The sequence below is a fragment of the Bombina bombina genome, chromosome 2, assembly GCF_027579735.1.
Source record: "Bombina bombina isolate aBomBom1 chromosome 2, aBomBom1.pri, whole genome shotgun sequence".
Lineage (NCBI taxonomy): Eukaryota > Metazoa > Chordata > Amphibia > Anura > Bombinatoridae > Bombina > Bombina bombina.
Window position 1 is genome coordinate 963,646,827 of NC_069500.1, and position 27,501 is coordinate 963,674,327.

The following is a 27,501-nucleotide window of genomic DNA, read 5'->3' on the forward strand; positions in this document are numbered from 1 at the left end:
CCCTACACCGCCGCAACTAAATAAAATGATTAACCCCTAAACCGCCACTCACGGAGACCACCGCAAGCTACTCTATACATATTAACCCCTAAACCGCCGCTCCCGGAGCCCACCGCCACCTACATTATACCTAGTAACCCCTTATCCCGCCCCCCTTATACCGCCGCCCTCTATAATAAAGTTATTAACCCCTATCCTGCCGATCCCGCACCTCGCCGCAAATAAATAAATAGTTTAACCCCTAAACCGCCGCTCCCTGACCCTGCCGCAACCTATATTAAATTTATTAACCCCTAATCTGCCCCCCTATACCGTCGCCACCTATAATACATTTATTAACCCCTATCCTGCCCCCCACTACACCGCCGCCACTGTAATAAAATTATTAACCCCTAAACCTAAGTATAACACTAATCCTAACACCCCTCTAACTTAAATATTAATTAAATAAATCTAAATAATATTTTTATTATGAACTCAATTAATCCTATTTAAAACTAAATACTTACCTTTAAAATAAACCCTAATATAGCTACAATATAAATAATAATTATATTGTAGCTATCTAAGGATTTATTTTTATTTTACAGGAACCTTTCAATTTATTTTAACTAGGTACTATAGCTATTAAATAGTTATTAAAAAAATTATTTTGGGGGGTTTGTTATTTTATTAGGGGGCTTAGATTAGGTGTAAGTAGCTTAAAATTGTTGTAATATTTTTTTAAATGTTTGTAACTTATTTTTTTTATTTTTTGTAACTTAGCTTTTTTTTTTGTACTTTAGTTAGTTTATGTAATTGTATTTAATTGTAGTTATTTGTAGTTAATTTATTTAATTAATGTAATGATAGTGTAGTGTTAGGTTTAATTGTAACTTAGGTTAGGATTTATTTAACAGGTAATTTTGTATTTCTTTTAGCTAGGTAGTTATTAAATAGTTAATAACTATTTAATAACTATTCTAACTAGCTAAAATAAATACAAAGTTACCTGTAAAATAAATATAAATCCTAAGATAGCTACAATGTAATTATTAATTATATTGTAGCTATCTTAGGGTTTATTTTACAGGTAAGTATTTAGTTTTAAATAGGAATAATTTATCAAAGTATAGAGTTGTGTTAGGTGTAATTTTAACTTAGGTTAGTTTTTAGTTTACAGGTACATTTCTCTTTATTTTAGCTAGGTAAGCTATTAAATAGTTAATAACTATTTAATAGCTATTGTACCTAGTTAAAATAAATTGAAAGGTACCTGTAAAATAAAAATAAATCCTAAGATAGCTACAATATAATTATTATTTATATTGTAGCTATATTAGGGTTTATTTTATAGGTAAGTATTTAGTTTTAAAAAGGATTAACTTACGGCTAGATTTAGAGTTTTGTCGGTAAGGACCCGCGTAGCTAACGCCGGCATTTTTCTGGCCGCACCATAAAAAATAACTCTGGTATTGAGAGTCCACATAAAGGCTGCGTTAGGCTCCAAAAAAGGAGCGTAGAGCATTTTTAACGCAGCTTCAACTCTCGATACCAGAGTTGCTTACGCAAGGGGCCAGCCTCAAAAACGTGCTTGTGCACGATTCCCCCATAGAAAACAATGGAGCTGTTTGAGCTGAAAAAAAAACCTAACACCTGCAAAAAAGCCGCGTTCAGCTCCTAACGCAGCCCCATTGTTTGCTATGCGGAAACACTTCCTACGTCTGCACCTAACACTCTAACATGTACCCCGAGTCTAAACACCCCTAACCTTACACTTATTAACCCCTAATCTGCCGCCCCCGCTATCGTTGACCCCTGCATACTATTATTAACCCCTAATCTGCCGCTCCGTAAACCGCCGCTACTTACATTATCCCTATGTACCCCTAATCTGCTGCCCTAACATCGCCGACCCCTATATTATATTTATTAACCCCTAATCTGCCCCCCACAACGTCGCATCCACCTGCCTACACTTATTAACCCCTAATCTGCCGAGCGGACCTGAGCGCTAATATAATAAAGTTATTAACCCCTAATCCGCCTCACTAACCCTATAATAAATAGTATTAACCCCTAATCTGCCCTCCCTAACATTGCCGACACCTAACTTCAATTATTAACCCCTAATCTGCCGACTGGAGCTCACCGCTATTCTAATAAATGTATTAACCCCTAAAGCTAAGTCTAACCCTAACACTAACACCCCCCTAAATTAAATATAATTTACATCTAACGAAATTAATTATCTCTTATTAAATAAATTATTCCTATTTAAAGCTAAATACTTACCTGTAAAATAAATCCTAATATAGCTACAATATAAATTATAATTATATTATAGCTATTTTAGGATTAATATTTATTTTACAGGAAACTTTGTAATTATTTTAACCATGTACAATAGCTATTAAATAGTTAAGAACTATTTAATAGTTACCTAGTTAAAATAATTACAAAATTACCTGTAAAATAAATCCTAACCTAAGTTACAATTAAACCTAACACTATACTATCATTAAATTAATTAAATAAAATACCTATAATTACCTACAATTAAACCTAACACTACACTATCAATACATTAATTAAATACAATATCTACAAATAACTACAATGAAATAAACTAACTAAAGTACAAAAAATAAAAAAGAACTAAGTTACAAAAAATAAAAAAATATTTACAAACATAAGAAAAATATTACAACAATTTTAAACTAATTACACCTACTCTAAGCCCCCTAATAAAATAACAAAGACCCCCAAAATAAAAAATGCCCTACCCTATTCTAAATTACTAAAGTTCAAAGCTCTTTTACCTTACCAGCCCTGAACAGGGCCCTTTGCGGGGCATGCCCCAAGACGTTCAGCTCTTTTGCCTGTAAAAAAAAACATACAATACCCCCCCAACATTACAACCCACCACCCACATACCCAAACCCCCCTTAAATAAACCTAACACTAAGCCCCTGAAGATCATCCTACCTTGTCTTCACATCACCAGGTATCACCGATCCGTCCTGGCTCCAAAATCTTCATCCAACCCAAGCGGGGGCTGGCGATCCATCATCCGGTGGCTGAAGAGGTCCAGAAGAGGCTCCAAAGTCTTCATCCTATCCGGGAAGAAGAGGCGATCCGGACCGGCAACCATCTTGATCCAAGCGGCATCTTCTATCTTCATCCGATGACGACCGGCTCCATCCTGAAGACCTCCACCGCGGACCAATCTTCTTCCGGTGACGTCCAACTGAAGAATGACGGTTCCTTTAAGGGACGTCATCCAAGATGGCGTCCCTCGAATTCCGATTGGCTGATAGGATTCTATCAGCCAATCGGAATTAAGGTAGGAATATTCTGATTGGCTGATGGAATCAGCCAATCAGAATCAAGTTCAATCCGATTGGCTGATCCAATCAGCCAATCAGATTGAGCTCGCATTCTATTGGCTGTTCCGATCAGCCAATAGAATGCGAGCGTAATCTGATTGGCTGATTGGATCAGCCAATCGGATTGATCTTGATTCTGATTAATTTAATGATAGTATAGTGTTAGGTTTAATTGTAACTTAGGTTAGAATTTATTTTACAGGTAATTTTGTAATTATTTTAACTAGGTAACCATTAAATAGTTCTTAACTATTTAATAGCTATTGTACATGGTTAAAATAATTACAAAGTTGCCTGTAAAATAAATATTAATCCTAAAATAGCTATAATATAATTATAATTTATATTGTAGCTATATTAGGATTTATTTTCCAGGTAAGTATTTAGCTTTAAATAGGAATAATTTATTTAATAAGAGATAATTAATTTCGTTAGATGTAAATTATATTTAATTTAGGGGGGTGTTAGTGTTAGGGTTAGACTTAGCTTTAGGGGTTAATACATTTATTAGAATAGCGGTGAGCTCCAGTCGGCAGATTAGGGGTTAATAATTGAAGTTAGGTGTCGGCGATGTTAGGGAGGGCAGATTAGGGGTTAATACTATTTATTATAGGGTTAGTGAGGCGGATTAGGGGTTAATAACTTTATTATAGTAGCGGTGCGGTCTGCTCGGCAGATTAGGGGTTAATAAGTGTAGGCAGGTGGAGGCGACGATGAGGGGGGCAGATTAGGGGTTAATAAATATAATATAGGGGTCGGCGATGTTAGGGCAGCAGATTAGGGGTACATAGGGATAATGTAGCTGGCGGCGCTTTGCGGTCAGCAGATTAGGGGTTAATAAGTGTAGGTAGCTGGCGGCGACATTGTGGGGGGCAGATTAGGGGTTAATAAATATAATATAGGGGTCGGCGGTGTTAGGGGCAGCAGATTAGGGGTACATAAGGATAACGTAGGTGGCGGTCGGCAGATTAGGGGTTAAAAAATTTAATCGAGTGGCGGCGATGTGGGGGGACCTCGGTTTAGGGGTACATAGGTAGTTTATGGGTGTTAGTGTACTTTAGAGTACAGTAGTTAAGAGCTTTATAAACCGGCGTTAGCCCAGAAAGCTCTTAACTACTGACTTTTTTCCTGCGGCTGGAGTTTTGTCGTTAGAGTTCTAACGCTCACTTCAGACACGACTCTAAATACCGGAGTTAGAAAAATCCCATTGAAAAGATAGGATACTCAATTGACGTAAGGGGATCTGCGGTATGGAAAAGTTGCGGCTGAAAAGTGAGCGTTAGACCCTATTTTGAGTGACTCCAAATACTGGAGGTAGCCTAAAACAAGCATTAGGAGCCTCTAACGCTGGTTTTCACGGCTAACGCCAAACTCCAAATCTAGGCCTTAGTTAATAATAGAAATATTATTTAGATTTATTTAATTAATATTTAAGTTAGGGGGGCGTTAGGGTTAGTGTTAGACTTAGGTTTAGGGGTTAATAATTTTATTACAGTGGCGGCGGTGTAGTGGGGGGCAGGATAGGGGTTAATAAATTTATTATAGGTGGCGACGGTGTAGGGGGGGCAGGAAAGGGGTTAATAAATTTAATATAGGTTGCGGCGGGTTCAGGGAGCGGCGGTTTAGGGATTAAACTACTTATTTATTTGCGGCGAGGTGCGGGATCAGCAGGATAGGGGTTAATAACTTTATTATAGAGGGCGGCGGTATGGGGGGGCAGGATAGGGGTTACTAGGTATAATGTAGGTGGCAGCGGTGTCCGGGAGCGGCGGTTTAGGGGTTAATACATTTATAAGACTTGTGGCGGGGTCTAGGAGTGGCGGTTTAGGGGTTAATACATTTATCAGAGTTGCGGCAGGGTCTAGGAGCGGCGGTTTAGGGGTTAGTAACTTTATTTAGTTGCGGGGGGCTCCGGGGGTGCCGGTATAGGGGGTAGAACAGTGTAGTTTAGTGTGAGTGCTTAGTGACAGGCTAGTAAGAAAGCTGTCAAACAGCCGAAGAGCAGCGAGATTGGATGAGCGATAACTCTCACTGTCCGCTGCTCATCGCCCCGCAGCTTTTTGACAGCTTTACTTGATAACTTAGGCAAATTTTTTCAGGTCCGCGGTGGCGATGTGAGGCGAGCTTAGGCGGGCGTATTGGGCCAACGAAGGCAGGAAAGTTGACACGTTGATAACTACCCCCCTTAGTGTAGAGATCAGCCTCCCACCTGACACATCACACCCCTGACCCCTCCCAAATAGCTCTCTTCCCTCCCTCACCCCACAATTGTCCCCAACATCTTAAGTACTGGCAGAAAGTCTGCCAGTACTAAAATAAAAGGTAACATTTGTTTTTTTTGCATATTTACATATGCTGGTGTGTAGGATCCCCCCTTAGCCCCCAACCTCCCTGATCCCTCCCTAAACAGCTCTCTATCCCTCCCCCTCTAACTTATTAGGAGCCATCTTGGGAACTGGCAGCTGTCTGCCAGTACCCAGTTTACAAAAAAGATTTTTTTTTATTTTACTTTTTTTTTCTGTAGTGTAGCTTCCCCCCCACAAAGATCAACCCTCCACCCCCTCCCAGATCACTTAAATACATTTTATTTTTTATTTCAAACCCCCCTCTCTCCCACTTTTGAGACTACAATTTTCCGTAGTATAGCGGTTCCCACCCACTCCCTCCCCTTGCACGCGCCCGCCCTCCTCCCCCATGTGGCCACCCACCTGCATCCCACATCAGCTCCCACCCACCAACGATTGCGGCCATCGATGACAGGTGCAGAGAGGGCCACAGAGTGGCTCTCTCTGCATCGGATGGGGAAAAAGTGTTATTGCAGGATGCCTCGATAGCGGGGCATCACTGCAATAACCGGAAAGCGGCTGGAAGGGATCAGGATCGCTTCCATCACTTTCCAATACCGACAATGTACGCCGTACATCCTCAGGCATTATCTGTATTTTTTTTTAGGACGTACGTCGTATGTCGTTGGTCATTAAGGGGTTAATGGAGTCAGCAACAGGAAACATCTTTTTAAATACGGGAGATGGGGAGAAAGGAATCCCTGGCTTCTCCCATTCCTGTGAAATAACCTCCATCACACGGTCTGGGAAAGGGAAAACTTCCACAGAGGAATGAACATCATAGTATTTATTAAGTTTACTAGACTTCTTAGGATTGACAACGACAGAAGTATCGGAGTCGTCCAAATTAGCCAGTACCTCCTTTAACAGTACACAAAGGCGTTCAAGCTTAAATCTGAAGTTTACTTCTTCAGTATAAGATGAAGGAATAATACTGTCCAAATCTGAGATTTCACCCTCAGAGGCTAGCGGCGTATCCACCTCATCAGACTTATGAGGGAGGGCAACAGAAACCTTACTTTCTGAATGTCTAATTTTCCTCTTACCTTTTGCCAGCATAGAAAAAGCAGATAACGCCGCAGGTACCGCAGAAGATGCCTGTGCAGCAAAATTTGCAGGCAAATAAACTCCTCCAAGAGGCTGAGTGGAACTGTAGGGCACTGTATGTGATGCCATAGAGGCTTGGGACGTTTGAAGAGAAAGCTGTGGCATTGCCTGAACAGCATCATTCTGAGGGACATTGGGCTCAGAGGGCAACAATTTATCTTTAAATTGAAGTGTTCTAGCTAAGCATGCAGCACAGAATTGCATAGGAAAAACAATTTGTGCCTCTAGGCATAACAAGCATTTGTCAAAAACAGAGTTTTGGTCCATGTCCATAATACTAAATAAACATTTCCCAAATTGTAGAAATTGTTTAAATACACGGTCACTTTAGAATTTTTAATACCACAATTTGGCTGCCAGAAGTCTCTAAAACGATCGTATAGTAGATCGACACTAAAGAGACAGAAATTCAATGACGCCGCTCCGCTCCGTTAATATCCGACAGCAGAGAGGGCACATGACCGGCAGAGAGAGGAAACTACGCAACAAGTAAAAGCCACGCATTTCCCTCTGCCTACAACATAAGATGTAAGTAGCTGCAGCTGGTTTCAAACTCAAGCAGTCTGTCAGTTAGCCTGTTCTAGCTAAGCAAGCAAAGAAAACCAACTGCCACATTTTAAGTTTATACATAAATCCCTGTATAACACATAAGCCACACACATACTAATAAAGTATTTCAACAAAATTAGCCCAAAACATCCCAATAAAGGGAAGATTAACCCCTAGGGGTCAATTTATCAAGCTCTGTACGGAAGTTATGAAGCAGCGGTCTGAGGCGGCAGACAGAAATCAACCCCATAGAATACGATCGGGTTGATTGACACCCCCTGCTAGCGGGGGCGGCATTGCACCAGCAGTTCACAAAAACTGGTAGTGCAATGATAAATGCAGAGAGCGTATGCTGTCTGCATTTATTGATGTGTGGCAGACATGATACATAAAATCGTATCATGTCCGTCTGCACAATAATAAATTGACCCCCTAGTCTCAACATACATAATGTGCCCACTGCCAAATAAAATCCTGTATAAAGGATTTTAAAAATGTCCCCATCTACTGCATATGACATATTCTTCTGAAGTGCAAGTCTCCAAGACCTAGAAGACAAAAGCACTTACCTGCAGTCTAGCTGCCCGGCAGGAAGACAGCTCACAAGGCGTAAAAGGACACATACTCCTTACAGAGACCTGTAGAAAAAGAAAGAACAGAGTAACCAACTCTGGCTTTCTGTAAGGATGCTATACCTTTAAGTCTCTCTCCACCCCTTTCTCTCCTAAGCTACTTAACCTCACTTCCTTTGAGTAGACATTGCTCGAGTATTTTGTTAATAGTCTAGCTGTAACTTACTCTGGATTTAACAACTTCAAATCAGGCTACCTTTTCATAAGAATTGTGGAAACATTTATTCAGTTTCTTTTTGTATTAAAACAGTGATTTATTTGCTGTTTTTCCTCAATTCATTCCTGAGTGATTTCCTGTGCCTTTCAGCCTCATTCTGGCTTCTGACCTCCTGTCAGCTTGCTAGGAATCCTGCTTTCAAGGAACTCCGTGAATCTACACACATCTCTGAAGCAGCTGGGATATTTGAATAACAAACCTCCATTTTACAAACTGCAATCCTCTTCATTTCAGTCCTCTGTTGTGCATCTATTTGCAAGCCTTAAACCGCAAGTATATATTTTGTATAAGGAATTAACTGACATTGTATGCTTGCTTAAACTTTTACTACTATAGTACTGTGCTTTGCTTGAAACAAACCTCTTGTTCTCACATTCAGATACATTTGTATACATTTTCCTGAACTCTAAAATATTATTCAAAGTATCAATTCCTGGGCATATATTTATATTACTTGCTTGTCTCTGCACAATTCATTTTCATGTTTAATGAGAACCCTAGCAACACTTAATTAAATCTGCTGATTTTATTGATTGCTAAGGTTAATAACATTTTTCCTTAGAAGCAAATCTCAGTTACAAAACTATAATTTATAAACACAAGGTTTAACAGACATACTGTTTTAACCTTACACTTTCTGTACCATGGGCAGGAATGTGTTAGGAAGCAAAGCAAGGACTACCTCACAACTTCTTAACGGCTTAAAAGCCACCACTACTCTACTGAAAGAATTTCATTTCTTCAGACACCAAACTTCACCTCCTCCATTGAAAAAGGCAAAGAGAATGACTGGGAATTAAGGGTAGGGGAGTGACACTTAACAGCTTTGCTGTGGTGCTCTTTGCCTCCTCCTGCTGGCCAGGAGTGATATTCCCACTAGTAATTGAATGATGTCGTGGACTCTCCATATCTTAAGAAAGAAATATAAATATTTCACATTCCAGTGTTATTCACATAGCAGAATGTGTTCTATTTGTTCATAAATACATACATTTATATCTGATGGTATTTTGGAACAATATATATCTATACCTAAATATATATATATGTTTATATATACTGTAGGTTTAAATATATACAGATATACATATATATAGTTACATATATTTATAAATATTTAGAACATATTTTGCTATGTGCAGAACATTGGAATATCAAATATTAAACCCAAACTGCATTGAATAGCCACTATAAAAACCGTTTTAGCTTGCATGTAACTGGCAACATGTCACTCGTGATCTGGCCCCTTATTGGAAAAAAAAGATCAAGATAAAGAGCTAGATTACAAGTGGAGTGCTAAATTTGCCTGTTTACGGAGGTGCAATAAATAACCAGCCATTACAAAGAATACAATGATAATGGAGAACACTGCATAACAGAAGTAAATAGGAAACATTTAAAAAAAAAATGTTTATTCTTTATCTGAATCATGGAAAAAAGATTTTGCGTTTTATTTTCCTTTAAGCAACATTGGGCTCGATTACAATTAGTACACTAACTTTTTATCGATCTTGAGCTCTAACTGCACTGGAATTGCAAATTTAAAGTAAAAAGTTAGCACGCAAGCTAAACACTCAGGCGCGATAACTTCAGGACTTCAGATATTGTGACTGGGCATGCAAAAGAAAGGCTTTTTAGCTATTGCTCCTGCATTAACCCGACACTGCGCTAGACCAACTGCGCTAAAGCAAAGGGGCATTAGGAATACTTTAAATTCCTATCGGCTAGATTACGAGTTTTGCGTTATGAGTGAAAAAGCAGCATTATGGTTCTTTTTCACTACCGCTGGTATTACGAGTTTTGCAGGTATAGCTGTACCGCACACTTTTTTGTCCGTAACGCAATCCAATCAGCAAATAGGATTGAGCTTGCATTCTATTGGCTGATTGGAACAGCCAATAGAATGCAAGCTCAATCCTATTGGCTGATTGGATCAGCCAATAGAATTGAAGCTCAATCCTATTGGTTGATTGCATCAGCCAATAGGATTTTTTCAACTTTAATTCCAATTGGCTGATAGAATTCTATCAGCCAATCACAATTCAAGGGACGCCATCTTGGATGATATCCCTTAAAGGAACCTTCATTCCTTAGTAGCCGTTGAAAGAAGAGGATGCTCCACGCCAGATGTCTTGAAGATGGAGCCACTCCGCGTCGGAAGGATGAAGATAGAAGATGCCGTCTGGATGAAGACTTCTGCCCGCCTGGAGGACCACTTCTTGCCGCTTGGATGAAGACTTCTCCTTGCTTCGTTGAGGATGGATGTCCGATCTTCAAAAACTGTAAGTGGATCTTCGGGGGTTAGTGTTAGGTTTTTTAAGGGTTTATTGGGTGGGTTTTATTTTTAGCTTAGGGTTTGGGCTAAAAAAGAGCTAAATGCCCTTTTCAGGGCAATGGGGAGCTTAGGTTTTTTTAGATAGGATTTTATTTGGGGGGTTTGGTTGTGTGGGTGGTGGGTTTTACTGTTGGGGGGTTGTTTGTATTTTTTTTTACAGTTAAAAGAGCTGATTTCTTTGGGGCAATGCCCCGCAAATGCCCTTTTAAGGGCTATTGGCAGTTTAGTTTAGGCTAGGGGTTTTTTATTTGGGGGGGGGGCTTTTTTATTTTGATAGGGCTATTAGATTAGGTGTAATTAGTTTAAATATTTGATCATTTCTTTTTTATTTTGTGTAATTTAGTGTTTATTATTTTTATAATTTAGTTAATTGTATTTAATTAATGTAATTGATTTAATTGTAGTGTAATGTTAGGTATTAGTGTTAGACAGGTTAGGTTTTATTTTACAGGTACATTTGTATTTATTTTAACTAGGTAGTTATTAAATAGTTAATAACTATTTACTAACTAGTCTACCTAGTTAAAATAAATACAAACTTAGCTGTGAAATAAAAATAAAACCTAAGATAGCTGCAATGTAACTATTAGTTTTATTGTAACTAGCTTAGGGTTTATTTTACAGGTAAGTATGTATTTAATTTTAAATAGGAATTATTTAGATATTAATAGTAATTTTTATTTAGATTTATTTTAATTATGTTAAAGTTAGTGGTGTTAGGGTTAGGGTTAGACTTAGGGTTAGGTTTAGGAGTTAATAACTTTAGTATAGTGGCGGCGGCGTTGGGGTGGCAGATTAGGGGTTGATAAGTGTTGGTAGGTGGCAGCGATGTCAGGGTGGCAGATTAGGGGTTAATAACTGTAATGTAAGTGGGGGCGACATATTAGGGGTTAATAAGTGTAATGTAGGTGTCGGCGGTGTCGGGGGTGGAAGATTAGGGGTTAATAAGTATAATATAGGTGGCAGGATGTCGGGCAGCAGATTAGGGTTGTTTAGACTCAGGCTTTATGTTAGGTGTAAACATAACTTTTCTTTCCCCATAGGAATCAATGGGGCTGCGTTACAGAGCTTTACGCTCCTTTATTGCAGGTGTTAGGCTTTTTTTAGCCGGCTCTCCCCATTGATGTCTATGGGGAAATCGTGCACGAGCACGTAAAACTAGCTCAAAGCAGCGCTGGTATTTGGGTGCGGTTTGGAGCTCAATTTTGCTCAACGCTGCCATATTGCCTGCTAACGCGGGTTTTTGAAAACCTGTAATAACAGCGCTATAGGGAGGTGACGGTGGAAATTACTTGCAAGTCCGCACCGAGCCGCTCATAACGCAAAACTCGTAATCTAGCCGTATGTTCTTTACTAAGCGAAAATGTTCTATTTATTTTTAAATACATATTTCTATATATATCTATATATTTTTGTGAAATATTTATCTACACCTATATATCCATATGAAAATATATATAGCTACAGAATTCTGTGGCGCTATACAAAGAAATGATTATCTTTATATATATATATATATATATATATATACAGTATATATATATATATATATATATATATATATATATATATATACTTGTTTGACGACAAGGGCAACCCCGAAATGTCACAAAGATTAAAAGAGATGTTTTGATAAGACCCAGTGAGTACCTTCCTGATAAATTTATTTATTTCTGGATATGGTGAGTCCACGGCTTGAGTAATTACTGTTGGGAATATCACTCCTGGCCAGCAGGAGAGGGCAAAGAGCACCACAGTTAAACTGCTAAGGAGTAACACAAGGTGTAGAGGTGCCTGAGGTTTTAGTCAAAAGAACAACTGTCTTAAAATAAAATACATTTATCAGGTAAGCATACATTTTGTTTTTCTTTCCTAAGATATGATGAGTCCACGGCTTGAGTAATTACTGTTGGGTACCAATATGCAAGCTAGAGGACATGGATAAATAGGGAGAGACAAGACAGGCAGTCCTAAACAGAAGGCACCAACGCTTGAAGAACCTTTCTCCCAAAAGAAGACTCAGTCAAGGCAAAAATATCAAATTTGGAAAATTCGGAAAAAGATGTAGAGAAGACCAAGTTGCAGCTTTGCAAATTTGTTCCACCGAAGCTTCATTTTTGAAAGCCCAAGAAGAGGAAACAACTGTCGTGGAATGAGCCGTAATTGTCTCATAAGCCAAACGAATTATACTTCGTAACCAAAAAGAAAGAGTAGTAGTAGTAGCTTTCTGACCTTTACATTTCCCAGAGAAACAGAGAAAAGAGGGCAGAGGACTGGCAAAAATCCTTAGTCGTCTGTATGTAGAATATAAGAGCACGTACAACATCCAAATTGTGTAACAAACGTTCTTTGGAAGAAGAAGGATTAGGATACAGAGAGGGAACAACAATTTCCTGATTGATATTTTTATTAGAAATAACCTTAGGAAGGAAACAGAACTTAGTACGAAGAACTGCCTTATCGGCATGAAAAATAAGATAAGGGGAATCACACTGCAGAGCTGAGAGTTCCGAGACTCTTCAAGCAGAAGAGATAGCAACAAGAAACAAAACCTTCCAAGATAACAACTTAATGTCTATGGAATGCAGAGGCTCAAACAGAGCCAGCTGTAAAACTTTAAGAACAAGGTTAAGGCTCCAAGGAGGAGCAACAGACTTAAAGACAGGCCTGATTTTGACCAAGGCCTGACAAAAATATTGCACATCTGGCACATCCGCTAAACGTTTGTGTAGTACAACTGATAAAGCAGAAATCTGACCCTTCAGGGTACTGACTGACAATCCCTTCTCCAGGCCTTCCTGCAGAAAAGATACAATTCTAGGAATTCTAATTCTACTCCAAGAGTAGCCCTTACTATTATTTACACCAATAAAGATATTTATGCCATATCTTATGGTAAATCTTTCTAGTAACAGGCTTGCAAACCTGAATCATGGTCTCAATGACCGACCGAAGTGTTCAATCTCCAAGCAGTCAGCTTCAGAGAAACGAGATTTGAATGAAGGAAGGGACCCTGAATCAGGAGGTCCTTCCTCAGAGGTAGTCTCCAAGGTAGGAGAGATGACATCTCCACTAGGTCTGCAAACCAGATCCTGTGAGGCCACGCAGGGGCTATTAGAATCAGCTACGCCCTCTCCTGTTTGATACGAGCAATGAAGGAGGAAAGGAGAGCAAACGGAGGAAACTGATATGCCAACCTGAAAATCCAAGGAACCACTAGAGCATCTATCAGAATGGCCTGTGGATCTCTTGACCTTGAACCATACCTTGGAAGCTTAGGGTTCTGTCAGGATGCCATCAGATCTAACTCTGGCAACCCCCATTTGAGATTTGAGGACTAAGCTGGAAAACACCTCCAGATGGAGTTCCCACTCCCTGGGATGAAAAGTCTGTCTGTTTAGAAAATCTGCTTCCCAGTTGTCTACTCCTGGAATGTGGATGGCAGATAGACAGCAAATGTGGGTCTCTGCCCACTGAAGAATCTGAGTAACCTCCTTCATGGCTAAGGAAATTTAAGTTCCTCCCTGGTGATTGATGTAAGCCACAGAGGTTATGTTGTCTGACTTGAACCTGATAAACTGGGCTGAGGACAACTGAGGCCAAGCCAATAGAACATTGTAAATTGCCCTCAACTCCAAGATGTTGATAAGAAGAGCAGATTCCTCCCGAGTTCAAAGGCCCTGAGCTTTTAACGAGTTCCAGACTGCTCCCCAGCCCAGCAGACTGGCGTCCGTGGTCACGATTACCCAAAAAAAGTCTTTGAAATCATGGGAGCTTTTTCTAGATTCATGTTCCATCCGTGGGAACAAAGAAAAGACAACAATATCTCTTTGTGAGATTTTGCTTGTTGAAAAGATGGTGCCTGAACCAATATGTCGTCCAGGTAGGGTGCTACAGCAATTCCACAAGAACGGATCACTGCCAAAAGAGCCCCCAGAAACTTTGAAAAAATTCTGGGAGCCGTGGCTAGACCAAATGGAAGGGCCACAAACTGGAAATGTTTGTCCAGAAAGGCAAATCTCAGGAATCTGTGATGGTCCCTGTGAATAGGAATATAAAGATACGCATCCTTTAGGTCTATGGTTGTCATGAACTGAGCCTCTTGTACTAAAGGAAGAATGGAGCGTATAGTCTCCATCTTGAAGGATGGAACTTTGAGAAACTTGTTTAGACACTTCAAGTCTAGAATGGGATGGAAAGTTCACTCTTTTTTGGGAACCACAAATAGGTTGGAGTAGAACCCGAAAACCTGTTCCTGCACTGGAACTGGAACTATCACTCCCAGGGAGGAAAGATGATGTATATATTTCAAGAACGCCTATCTCTTGAGAGATGGAATCTGCCTCTGGGAGGAAAAGTCTTGAATTCCAATTTGTAACCCTGGGATACTATATCCACAGTCCAGGGATCTGGGACATCTCATATCCAGGCTTGAGAGAACTGAGAAAGTCTGCCCCCCACCTGATCCGAATCAGCTGCGGGTTTCTTTGATTGTTTCCCCTTGTTCCAAGACTGATTGGGTTTCCAAGAAGACTTGGATTGTTCCTGCTTGGAAGAAGAAGGGGAAGGCTTTCCACTGAAGTAACGAAAGGAACAAAAATTACTCTGACATCCTTTAGGCCTATTCTTCTTATACTGAGGTAGAAAAGACCCTTTTTCATCCGTAATATCAGAGATAATTTCCACCAAACCAGGTCCAAACAAGGTTGACTTTAGAGGAAACATCCACAGACCAGGATTTCAACCATAATGCCCTCTGGACTAGGACAGCGAAACTAGAAGTTTTAGTTCCTAGTCTAAAAACCTGTAAAATGGCATGTGCAATAAAGGAATTGGCCAATTTCATCCAAGGAAGTCTCTACTTGAAGAGAATCAGACAAGGCGTTGAACCAATAAGATGCCTCACTAGTCACGGTGGCAATACACACCGCAGGTTGCCATTGGAGACCTTGATGAACATAAATCTTTTTCAAATAAGCCTCCAGCTTCTTGTCCATCAGATCCATAAAAGAGCAGCTATCCTCATTAGGAATAGTGGTTCTCTTAGCCAGAGTGGAAATGTCCCCTTCAACTTTGGGTATAGTATACCAAGGGTCTTTTATGGAGTCCTCGACAGGAAACATTTTCTTAAAAATGGGAGACGGGGAAAAAGACACCCCTGGTTTCTCCCATTTCTGTGAGATAATCTCCCTAGCACGGTCTGGCACAGGAAAAACCTCTGAAGTGGAAGGTTCATCAAAGAAACTATTACGTTTACTAGATTTCTTAGGAGTGACAATGACAGGGGTATCAGAGTCATCTAAAGTAGCTAAACCCTTCTTTAACAATACACAAAGGTGTTCAAGCTTAAATCTGAAGGATACCACCTCAGTCTCAGAAGAAGGAATCATACTGTCCGAATCTGAGATTTCACCCTTAGAAAGTCCCAATGTATCTTCCTCATCTGACTTATGAGGAGGGGCAACTTGGGAAGCAGAACCGAGGACAGACACCTTACTTTCTGAAATTCTAGATTTCCTCTTGTGTTTTCCCTGTTATCTGGAAATGGCAGCTAATGCCAGAGATACTGCTGAAGATACCTGGGCAGCAATTTCTGCTTTTAAATAAAGTCCACTAGGATTTATAGAGGAACCGCAGGGCACTGCATGTGACGCCATTGAGGCTTGGGTCGTAGCAGGAGAAAGCTGCGGTATTATTTAAACAGCATTATCCTGAGAGACGTTAGTTAGCAATTGTTAGGAAAATGCAGTAAGTACCTCTTTACAAGTTCCTAAATGCTTTAAAGCCACCACTACCCGACTGCAAGGAATGACGTGGAATATGGCTATACCCTAAAACTTGCTTGTAGATGAAATCAAAATTTTTCTTCAGACACCTAAACTTCACCTCCTCCATGCACCGAACGCAAAGAGATTGACTGGGGGTTGTGGGTAAGGAAGTAATACTTAGCAGTTTAACTGTGGTGCTCTTTGCCTCCTCCTGCTGGACAGGAGTAATATTCCCAACAGTAATTACTCAAGCCATGGACTCACCATATCTTAGGAAAGAAATATATATAATTACACATAAAAAAAATTGTGCACATAGGAATGTCAGGTATTTCTATTCAAAACACATTAAAACATATTACAATTGATTAAAAATTATATTGCATTTCACGTTAATCCCAATAAACTCTTTCCACTAACCTCACTCCTATATGTACCAAACTATTATATCCAATGCTTATGCTACCCTTTCTACTAACTAAAGCTGATGTTAAACTATTGAAATCTGCAGTAAGATACTTTATATGGAAAGGGGGTAAACCATGGGTATCAACAGACAAGTTGAGTATGATCTATCTTAACAGTGGTCTATCCCTACCAGCCTTTAAACTATACAATTGGGCAGCTTTGATTCGCCTGGTCATGGACTGGCAAGTTGGCACACAACATTTTTACAGACATAACTTAGAGCAAGCAGCTTTAGATGGTATTCTTGTTCAAAATGGGTAGATTTTCCTTGTCAGAAATATATCAAATGTTTTTACAGAAGCGTCTGCAACAGCTAGAACCAACACTGTTAGCAGAATGGGAGATGGAGGGCATACAAGAGATTACATGGGTAGAGGCTCAGGAAGGACTGGAAATAACCAGAAGAGCTACTCTGTCTGCAACACTCAGGGAAACAAAGACTAGACTCTTACACAGGGCTTACCTAACACCTAGAGGAATGGGGAAATGGGCCACTGACTGGCCCAATAAATGCTCCAAATGTTTTATGGAATCCCCCAACCTATTACACTATATGTGGACATGCCCATTGATAAATCAATTCTGCAATAAAATCCAATATTGGATCAATAAACAGTTGAAAATTTCAATTGTTTTACAACCAAATAGTATATTATTTATGCAGTGGGATGCACAGTACAGACAGTTTGACTCAGTATTGAGTTTAATAATCCTATTAGCTAGGAAATGTATACTTAAACAATGGATTAAGAGAACAGCACCCTCTTTTGCTTGTTTCCGCAATGTGTTGAAATCACAGTTGTTCGTGGAACAAGTGGACGTCAGAGTAGATGTACAGAACTGACTGAACCTATTTTTGCGAAAATGGCGCAGATTAATCTTAACATTCTAATTAGAAGTGCAAAGACAAATCTTTTTACCATTCCGTGACACTAATATCTTTTTAGAAGACTCCTTACGTGGAGAATGGTCACACATTTTTACTCCTGAGGGACGGTCACGTTAGGAAGTATTAATGTTAAGCTCTTGTAATGCGCCATCTGCTTATGCCCCCCCCCCCTTTTTTTTTCCTCTCTCTCTCCTCTTCCTCCTCTTCCCTCTGCTGGGCCATCAAAGCTGCAAGTATGACTATGTAAGTTACTCACTGGTTAAATAAATCAGTACACAAAGAAAATGTTAATATTTACTGTTCAATTATTATTCGGTTATGGTTTATTGTTATGAAAAAAAGAAGAAACTTTTCTATTATATATTACAAAAACAAGAGAGAATAACTGAAACAATCATATGTACACTACTTTCAAACAGTAATGACTGTCATTAGATTATTGGATGCATAATATACAAGGATTTATGTTCAGTATTGCCGCTTTTTCTTTTATTCTGTCTTTTCAATTTCTGATGGTCATGTATTGTCAATGACTTTCTCTCAATAAAAAGAATTTGAAAAAAAAAAGATATTGTATATTTCAAGCTATTTGACAAGAAAAGGGCTAAACATTGTATATTTATGTGTTTATATGTATTTATATGCGTATATATGTATGTATGAATGAATGCATATTTAAACATATAAACACATAAATACACATGTATATACAAATATAGACATATATAGACATGTGTACATAAACACATACACATATTTAGAAATATATATACATTGGAGAATTTTCCAGTCTAACACCTTGCCATATACCATATCCCTTTTAAGCCTTTTAAAACCTTTATCAATATTCAAATTATATTTTTAATTAAAAGGGTTATATTAGAGTGTAAAAGGTTATTTTAATATTTTTTTATGTGTTTTGTGAAACTTTTATTTTAACCCTTGCACATTACTTCAGGCCTCAAGTCACGCTAAATATTCTAGTGGTATTTGGTCTTTGACTTGAATGCAGCCCATAACTTTCAACTTGTAATATCAGCGCTATTTAGTGTGGGCACAGTATCCATTGAAAATAATGGTTGGGCTACAGCGACGTCAGCTAACTCATTTCTGTTAAATCTGTTTTATCAGACTTGCAAAATCATTGTGTGCACATTTTAGCATGGTCCAGAGATACTGCTTATGGCATCCCACGCTATCATTAGCGTACCCCTTGTTATCTGGGCCATTATGTTTCTCCAAAAAAAGCTATATTCTAAGTAAAACATTTATTATTGATTCATGTGTCCCTTAAACCCTGTTGATCCCACAAAGGAGTGGTATTCATTTATAAATATATTGTGTTAAGATGGAACATCTTATCCGCATATTTTCCATATTTTTAAAACGCAATAAAAAACAAATGGCAAGTTTTGGGTCTTCATTTCTGAAACATTTTTCACAATAACATGCCAGTGTCTTTTAATTTATTGAAGAATAGTCAAGAAAAAATCTTTTATACAAAAATCTTTTTATGCATGAAATTGATTAGAATAAATGGTACGTTTTGAACTATGGTTAAGAAAATACAACTACATAATGTAATTACATTTCATAGCACAATCTTCTATTCAGAACTGCATAATATGATGATATTCTAAATCATTTCAGAAACAGCTGCTTTTGAAAAAGCAGAACAATCAAAATCAGACAATCTTCAGAGAGTATCAGCATTAGCTGATTTCTTTAGCTCGATTCATTATATTATCCATGGGAATCTGCCATTGATCTTTTTTATTCATCCCTGTAAGAAGATACACAACAGTGATAAAGAAAAAGGGGGAAACCATTAATAATATGGCAAAGAAACTGAATCGAATTTCATTTATAGGCTTCTGATACCAAAAGGCAACATGTGATGCACATTTAAAGATTTTAGCAGAGAAGCGGTGATAAGCCGATTGCTAATCCAAATTGCAACATGACACACATTGAACATTTTCTAATACAGATCCCTGTGTGCATATCATGAGTAATGAAGGCATTAATAGATGGAAGGAATACAATCCTTTTTTCATGAAAATAAAAGTTATTTAAATTGAATAAATTCATGCTTCAAGGCGTGTAAAAGTGAATGTTCACAGCTATAACACAGCTAAATGATAGTCCTCAAAATCTATAGCAGCCATAATATATAAATAAATCTACAGATATATATATATATATACAGTATATATATATATATCCCATTAATTCCCATATACAAGAAAAGGACATGACTGAAGTCCATCCGTCCAAGAAGGAGTTAAAGGGACATTAAAGTGCAGGTTACAACTACAGTAGCATGGTTACTACTCACCATGCTGTAGTATTTCTCCCTGAGCCCACAGATCTCCTCAAAGTGGTTCTCTTATTTTAACCCTTTACAAGTATCAGTAAAGCTATGTATCATCACACTGGGCGCCACGATCATTAATATTTCTGATTTCTGTGACAGAAGCGGTGCACATTCACAGATCGGTAACATTGTTGTCTGTATTCTCTTTATTATCCCTAAAGGTGTTATGTAACTTTTATACTGTGGATAAAAACTGCAAACATGTTATCCTTCCACTCTCTGTTATGTGAGGTAAACTGAAGTGCAAGGTACAAAAAGCCAGTATTATCACAGATCTAATTCTGTCACATGGTGCTACAAGAAGATGGCGCCCAGTTTCAGATGCGGAGCTTTACCAACTGGATTCTGTAATTAGTTAAATAAGAGAACGGCTTTAGAGAGAACTGCAAGTACAGGAGGAATAACAATAGCATTGTAAGTAGTAATCATGCTACTGAAGTTTCACCCAGCAGTTTGAAGTCCCTTTAACACCCAAAGTTAAAACTTTCCAGATAGCTTATATGTTAAAAGAATATATACGGCACATAATTTCCCACTTAGGGCTCAATTATCTAATATTCCTTGGATCATATGTTAAAAACCTTTCTTAAGTTGCAGGATGCCTCCCTCTAGAACTTAATGAAGTTTGCTAGTAAAGGAAACCTAGGAGAGCAAAATTAGCAGGGAGCAGGGGCACACTTACAAATGTAAATACTGCAGCCAATATTAATCAGATTACTCTGCTTTTGTGTATAGTATCTTACAATCCTATTTTCATATGCATGCATTTTTTTTTTTTTACGGTTGTGTGTTTTGCGTATTTTAAGACAATCTCACCACTTTTCAGTTTGCAAGATAAAATAGCAAGATCTGCAGGGTAAAAACCTGATTGAGAACTTTCAGCTATGCTCTTGGAATGACCCTGTTAAGACAACTAGTGATTTAAATATTTTTTTGTGAGCTCTATTGTAATATATGCATCTCTTTCACACACTGTTCTCATGGTAAACAAATGGTTTTAGACAATTCCAACAGGGGCTTCATAGTATTGGTGAGATTTTTGACAAAGTCTCAAAGGCCCATAGACATTTAGATAAATGGGTCCTCAATCTTAACTTACATTGCTGGTGTAGAAACAATCTGCAAATCATGATAACTAGTTTAATTTATTTTTACCTTCTGTTTTATAGTAGGTCAGTAGGTCTCCATACTTCATAATTTCATTTTATAAGTGTACAAACATATTGTCAGGCTTTAACCCTACCTCAATTTCAATTAATATTTATTTTAAGAAAAAATTGTGTCTCAGAGTATATTGCTTAACCTGATATTATAAAAGAATTGTGTTGTGGGCCACATCTTTCTGTGATCAACTCATCTGCAATAGACATGAAAATATATTTAATAAACTATTTAATGTGCATCTATGTCAGACTAGTATGTTTAGCTAATATATTTTCCTATATAGTTGTAAAATTTTTTTATAAAATTCTGAATGCTTTATTACTTAAGGATTAATAATCTAAATGGTCGCACCCAGAGTAGAAATAGCCACTTAACCAACAAAACCCAGAATAACAAATACACAGAGACAAGAGTGGGAGGAAAGACCATATACTTGTTGTGTTTATTACATACTTTAACCATAAACAGACTAAAAGTTTTAACTCAGGATAGCATTAAGTCCCTTAACTCCTCAGGACAACTAAAGGTCAATGGCCATGGGAGCTGTGATGGAGAACAATCCACCCAAGACAGAGGCAATGAGATTGTGAGGAGTTGGTAGCCCTTCACATGAATAAATGAGGGACATTTTGGTAACGACCTGAAGCATTCTGTCCCCCTTGCTAACTGACCTTCAATCTCTTTGTCACGTTGTAAACAGGCCATGATGTCCTGTAGAACAGGCTAACAGACAAGAGAAAATGTACAAATATGGCCTAAAGTATTGGTCCCCTTGTAATTTAAGAGAGAAACACTAAAAAGTCTGACTGGAATTTTCCAAAATGCATGTTTACAAGCCACAGCCCTTATGGGAGAATGTACTTTAAACAGACGAAACAAAAGTAGAGCTTTTTGTAAAATCACAATAGCTCCATGTTTAAAGAAGAATAAAAACATAAGCTTTTAAAGAAAAATACACCATCCCAACCGTGAAACATAGAGGAGGTTTAAGAATACTTTGGGGTTGCTTTGCTGCCTCTGGCACTGGGTGCCTAGAATCTCGGCAGGGCAAAATGAAATCAGAAGTCTATCAAGGAATTCTAGAGGAAACATACTGCCCAGTATCAGAAAGCTATGTCTCAATTGCAGGTCATGGGTCCTCCAGCAGAATAATGAACTGAAACATGCCTCAAAAACACCCAATAATGGATGAGAAGAAAACATTCAACCTTTCCGAAGTGGCCAGATCTAAATCTCATTGAACATCTGTGGAAAGAGCTGAAACTCGCTGTTGGGAAAATGCACCATCAAATCTGAGAAAACTGTAGCAGTTGGCTCAAGAAGAGTGGGCCAAAGTACCAGTCAAAAAGTGTAGAAATCTTATTCAGAGCTACAGAAAGAGATTGATTGCAGTTATTGTCTCCAAACTCAAATCATTTTGTCTGTGCCATTCTTTTTATTTTACTGTTTAAAGTAATATGTGAAGTTATAAATCAAAAGTGGAATTTATGTTTTATTAAATTGAAATAAAGAATGGTGGATACCAAATACTTTTGTCAATTTTTACTTAGTTTAGAGAAAATTGTGCATTTTCCTAAAAAAGTGGAAGGCCAAATCTGTAAATTAAAACCATTGGGTTACGCAGACTAGCTCGAGTAACTTTATCCCTGACATGGTTATAAACTTAGCAACCCAAAGGAAGTTGTATAACTAACCCTATCCCTGACATGGCAAAAAACTTATCAACCCGAAGGAAGTCGAATAAATGATGCCATCATCAAAACTCATAGGGCGGGAGGGAGGTAAAGGCTCACTGAAGATCAGCAGGAGAAGAGGCCAGAAGCCTACTGGGACCTTTTATCAGGTAGGATAAGCTACCAGACTGCAACACTGTTGCAGTCTTTACACTTTTATCTTTCAGGACTTAACCTTTGTTTCCTGCCTAATTGACCCTTCTCTGCCATTATACATAATATTTCAGGATTTAAAATATGTTATGTTTATATTTATAATTGCTTTTTAAAGTCACATTCAGGTAGATTACGAGTTATGCGCGCTATAGGGAATTTAACAAACGCAACAAAAGTTACGTTATTTCACCCCCTATAGCGTAGCCATTACAAGTTTTGAAACAGCCGGCTTGTGCGTGCGATATGGGTGCGTTGAGCTCCATACCGCACACAATACAAGCGCTGTTTTGACGTGCTCGTGCATGCTTTCCGCATAGACATCAATGGGGAGAGCGGGTCAGAAAAAAACCTAACACCTGCGATTGCCATTGATGTCTATGGGGGAAAAAAGTAAAGTTTAAACCTAACACCCTAACATAAACCCCACGTCTAAACACCCCTAATCTGCCACCCCCAACACCGCCGACACCTACATAATGTTATTAATCACCAAATCTGCTGCTCCCGATATCGCCGCCACCTAAATAAATCTATTAAGCCCTAATCTGCCGCTCCCAATATCGCTGCCACTATACTAAAGTTATTAACCCCTATTCCCCTGCACCCCAACATCGCCCACACTATAATAAATCTATTAACCCCTATTCTGCTGCTCCCCGACATTGCTGCAACAAAATAAAACTATTAACCCCTAAACCTCTGAGCATTTAGCTCTTTTACGAAAAGCCCAAACCCTAAACTAAAAAAAAAAAAAAACACCCAAAAAAGATTAAAAAATTCTAACACTAACCCCCGAAGATCCACTTACAGTTGCTGAAGTCCCGCTTGAAGGATCTTCATCCCGGCGGTTCCATCTTCATCCAGGTGGCTCCATCTTCATCCAGGCGGGTCCATCTTCATCCAGACGGCATCTTCTATCTTCATCCCGGCGGCGTCATTTATCTTCATCCCGGCAGCACAGAGCGGGTCAATACTGGCTATCATCCAATAAGAATGCAAAGGATAGCATTTTGAATCACGTACCTTGAATTAGAGATTCAGTATACGGCGGCGACTGTATGAAGAGGATGCACTGTGCCGGATGTCTTCAGGATGGACCCACTCCGCGCCACCGGGATGAAGATAGAAGACGCCGCCAGGATGAAGATAGATGTCGTCTGGATGAAGATGGAGCCACCTGCCACCTGGATGAAGAAGGAGCCGCCAGGATGAAGATCCTTCAAGCGGGTCTTCAGCAACTGTAAGTGGATCTTCGGGGGGTTAGTGTTAGGGTTAGGGTTTTTTTTTTAGTTTAAGGTTTAGGATTTTCGTAAAAGAGCTAAATGCCATTTTAAGGGCAATGCCCTTTTCAGGGCAATGGGTAGATTAGGTTTTTTAGAGTTAGTTTTTTTTTATTTTGGGCCGTTGGTTGGGTGGTGGGTTTTACTGTTGGGGGGGTCTTTGCATTTTTTTTTAAAGATAAAAGAGCTGTTTAACTTAGGGCAATGCCCTACAAAAGACCCTTTTTAGGGCTATTGGTAGTTTATTGTAGGGTTTTTTTTTATTTTGCGTGGGCTTTTTTATTTTAATAGGGCTATTAGATTAGGTGTAATTCTTTTTTATTTTTGATAATTTCATTTGTTATTTTTTGTAATTTAGTGTTTGTTATTTTTTTGTAATTAGACTCGGCTAGATTAAAAGTTGTGCGTTAGGCTTAAAAAGCAGCTTTGGCCGGTCCCAACGCTGCTTTTTAATGCCCGCTGGTATTACGAGTCTTGAAGGTACAGGTGTACCGCTCACTTTTTTGGCCAGACTTGGAAATACCGCAAATCCACTTACGTAAATTACGTATACTATTTTTTCAATGGGACTTGCATAGCACCAGTATTACGAGTCTGCCAAAAAGTGAGCGGTACACCCTCTCCTGTCAAGACTGGTACCGCATTTTAAAGTCAGTAGTTAAGAGTTTTACACTACAACGATGTAGCATAAAACTCTTAACTAAAGTGCTAAAAAGTACACTAACACCCATAAACTACATATTAACCCCTAAACCGAGCCCCCCCCCCACATTGCAAACACAAAAATAAAAATTTTAACCCCTAATCTGCCGAACCGGACATCACCACCACTATAATAAATATATTAACCCCTAAACTGCCACACTCCCGCATCGCAAACATTAGTTAAATATTATTAACCCCTAATCTGCTGTCCCTAACATCGACGCCACCTACCTACATTTATTAACCCCTAATTTGCCGCCCCCAATGTCGCCGCCTCTATATTAATGTTATTAACCCCTAAACCTAAGTCTAACTCTAACCCTAACACCCCCTAACTTAAATATAATTTATATAAATATAAAAAACTTACTATAATTAACTAAATTATTCCTATTTAAAACTAAATACTTACCTATAGAATAAACCCTAAGCTAGCTACAATGTAACTAATAGTTACATTGTATCTAGATTAGGGTTTATTTTTATTTTACAGGCAAGTTTGTATTTATTTTAACTAGGTAGAATAGTTATTAAATAGTTATTAACTATTTAATAATTACCTAGTTAAAATAAATACAAAAGTACCTGTAAAATAAATTTAGGTTAGGTTTTATTTTACAGGTACTTTTGTATTTATTTTAGCTAGGTGGTTATTAAATAGTTAATAGCTATTTAATAACTATTGTACCTAGTTAAAATAAATACAGACTTGCCTGTAAAATAAAAGTAAACCCTAAGCTAGATAAAATATAACTATTAGTTATATTGTAGCTAGCTTGGGGTTTATTTTACAGGTAAGTATTTAGTTTTAAATAGGAATAATTTAGCTAATTATAGTAATTTTATTTAGATTTCTTTTAATTATATTTAAGTTAGGGGGTGTTAGGTTTAGGGTTAGACTTAGGTTTAGGGGTTAATAACTTTAATATAGTGGCGGCGACATTGGGGGCGGCAGATTAGGGGTTAATAAATGTAGGTAGGTGGTGTCGATGTTAGGGCCGGCAGATTAGGGGTTAATAATTTTTAACTAATGTTTGCAAGGCGGGAGTGCAGCGGTTTAGGGGTTAATATGTTTTTAATATTAGGAGGTTCGACGCTGGACCCCGCCGCAACTAAATACATTGTTTAACCCCTTAACCGCCGCTCCTGGAGCCCACCACCACCTACATTATATTTATTAACCACTAATCTGCCCCCCTACACCGCCACCACCTACATTATACTTATTAATCCCTAAATCTAACTCTAATCCTAACACCCGCTAACTTAAATATAATTTAAATAAATCTAAATAAAATTCCTATAATTAACTAAATTATTCATTTTTAAAACTAAATACTTACCTATAAAATAAACCCTAAGATAGCTACAATATAACTAATAGTTACATTGTAGCTATCTTAGGGTTTATTTTTATTTTACAGGCAACTTTGTATTTATTTTAACTAGGTACAATAGTTATTAAATAGTTATTAACTATTTAATAACTACCTAGTTAAAATAAAGACAAATTTACCTGTAAAATAAATCCTAACCTAAGTTACAATTACACCTAACACTACACTATAATTAAATTAATTAAATAAATTAACCACAATGAAATACAATTAATTAAAATTAAATATAATTAACTAAAGTACAAAAAATAAAAAAACACTAAATTACAGAAAATAAAAAAATAATTACAATTTTCTTAGACTAATTACACCTAATCTAATCCCCCTAATAAAATAAAAAAGCCCCCCAAAATAATAAAAATCCCTACCCTATACTAAATTACAAATAGCCCTTAAAATTCAGGGTAATTTGAAATCACAGGTTTATTAGTCTCCCACAAGGGATTAGCCCAGGCAAGAGCTGTGTCAGAGAGTAACGAGATGAGAAATCCCACCTTAGCTCTGTCAGAGAGAAACGCCTGAGGTAACATCTCAAAGTAAATGCCCACCTGGTTCAAAAACCCTCTGCACTGATTAGGATCGCCTCCATATCGCTGAGGTAGAGGTGCAGAACCGGACATGCTCCTGGTAGGCATAGGTGCAGCAGCGGAAACAGGAGCAGCCATAACTTGCGGGCACTTTGGTCCAAATGTTCAGTGCGAGTCAGCAGGGTTTGCAGGTCTAGTGCAAATTGATCCAAGCGGTGATCCTGTTCATCCATCCTGGAAATTATGGCAGGTAAAGGTGGATTATTAGCACCATCAGGATTCATGGTCCTTGCGTAATGTCAGGGTGCCAGGAATCAGACTGAGACGAGAAGTAATAATCACACCTTTATTAATAGCAAAAAATAATAAAAAGTCCACAAGTCAAATAACAAGCCAGTAAACAAAACCAGAGCTGGTAGTCAGACAAGCCAAGTCAGGAGCCAAAGCGAGTAGTCAGACGAGCCGGAATCACGAACAAGAAGAA

General features: G+C 38.2%; 1 protein-coding gene across 1 annotated transcript in view; it reads right to left on the minus strand.

Annotated features, from left to right (window-relative positions):
- The window catches only part of STPG2 (sperm tail PG-rich repeat containing 2), an 829,206-nt gene that overhangs the window by 388,356 nt on the left and 413,349 nt on the right, over positions 1-27,501 (minus strand). The window lies entirely within an intron of this gene.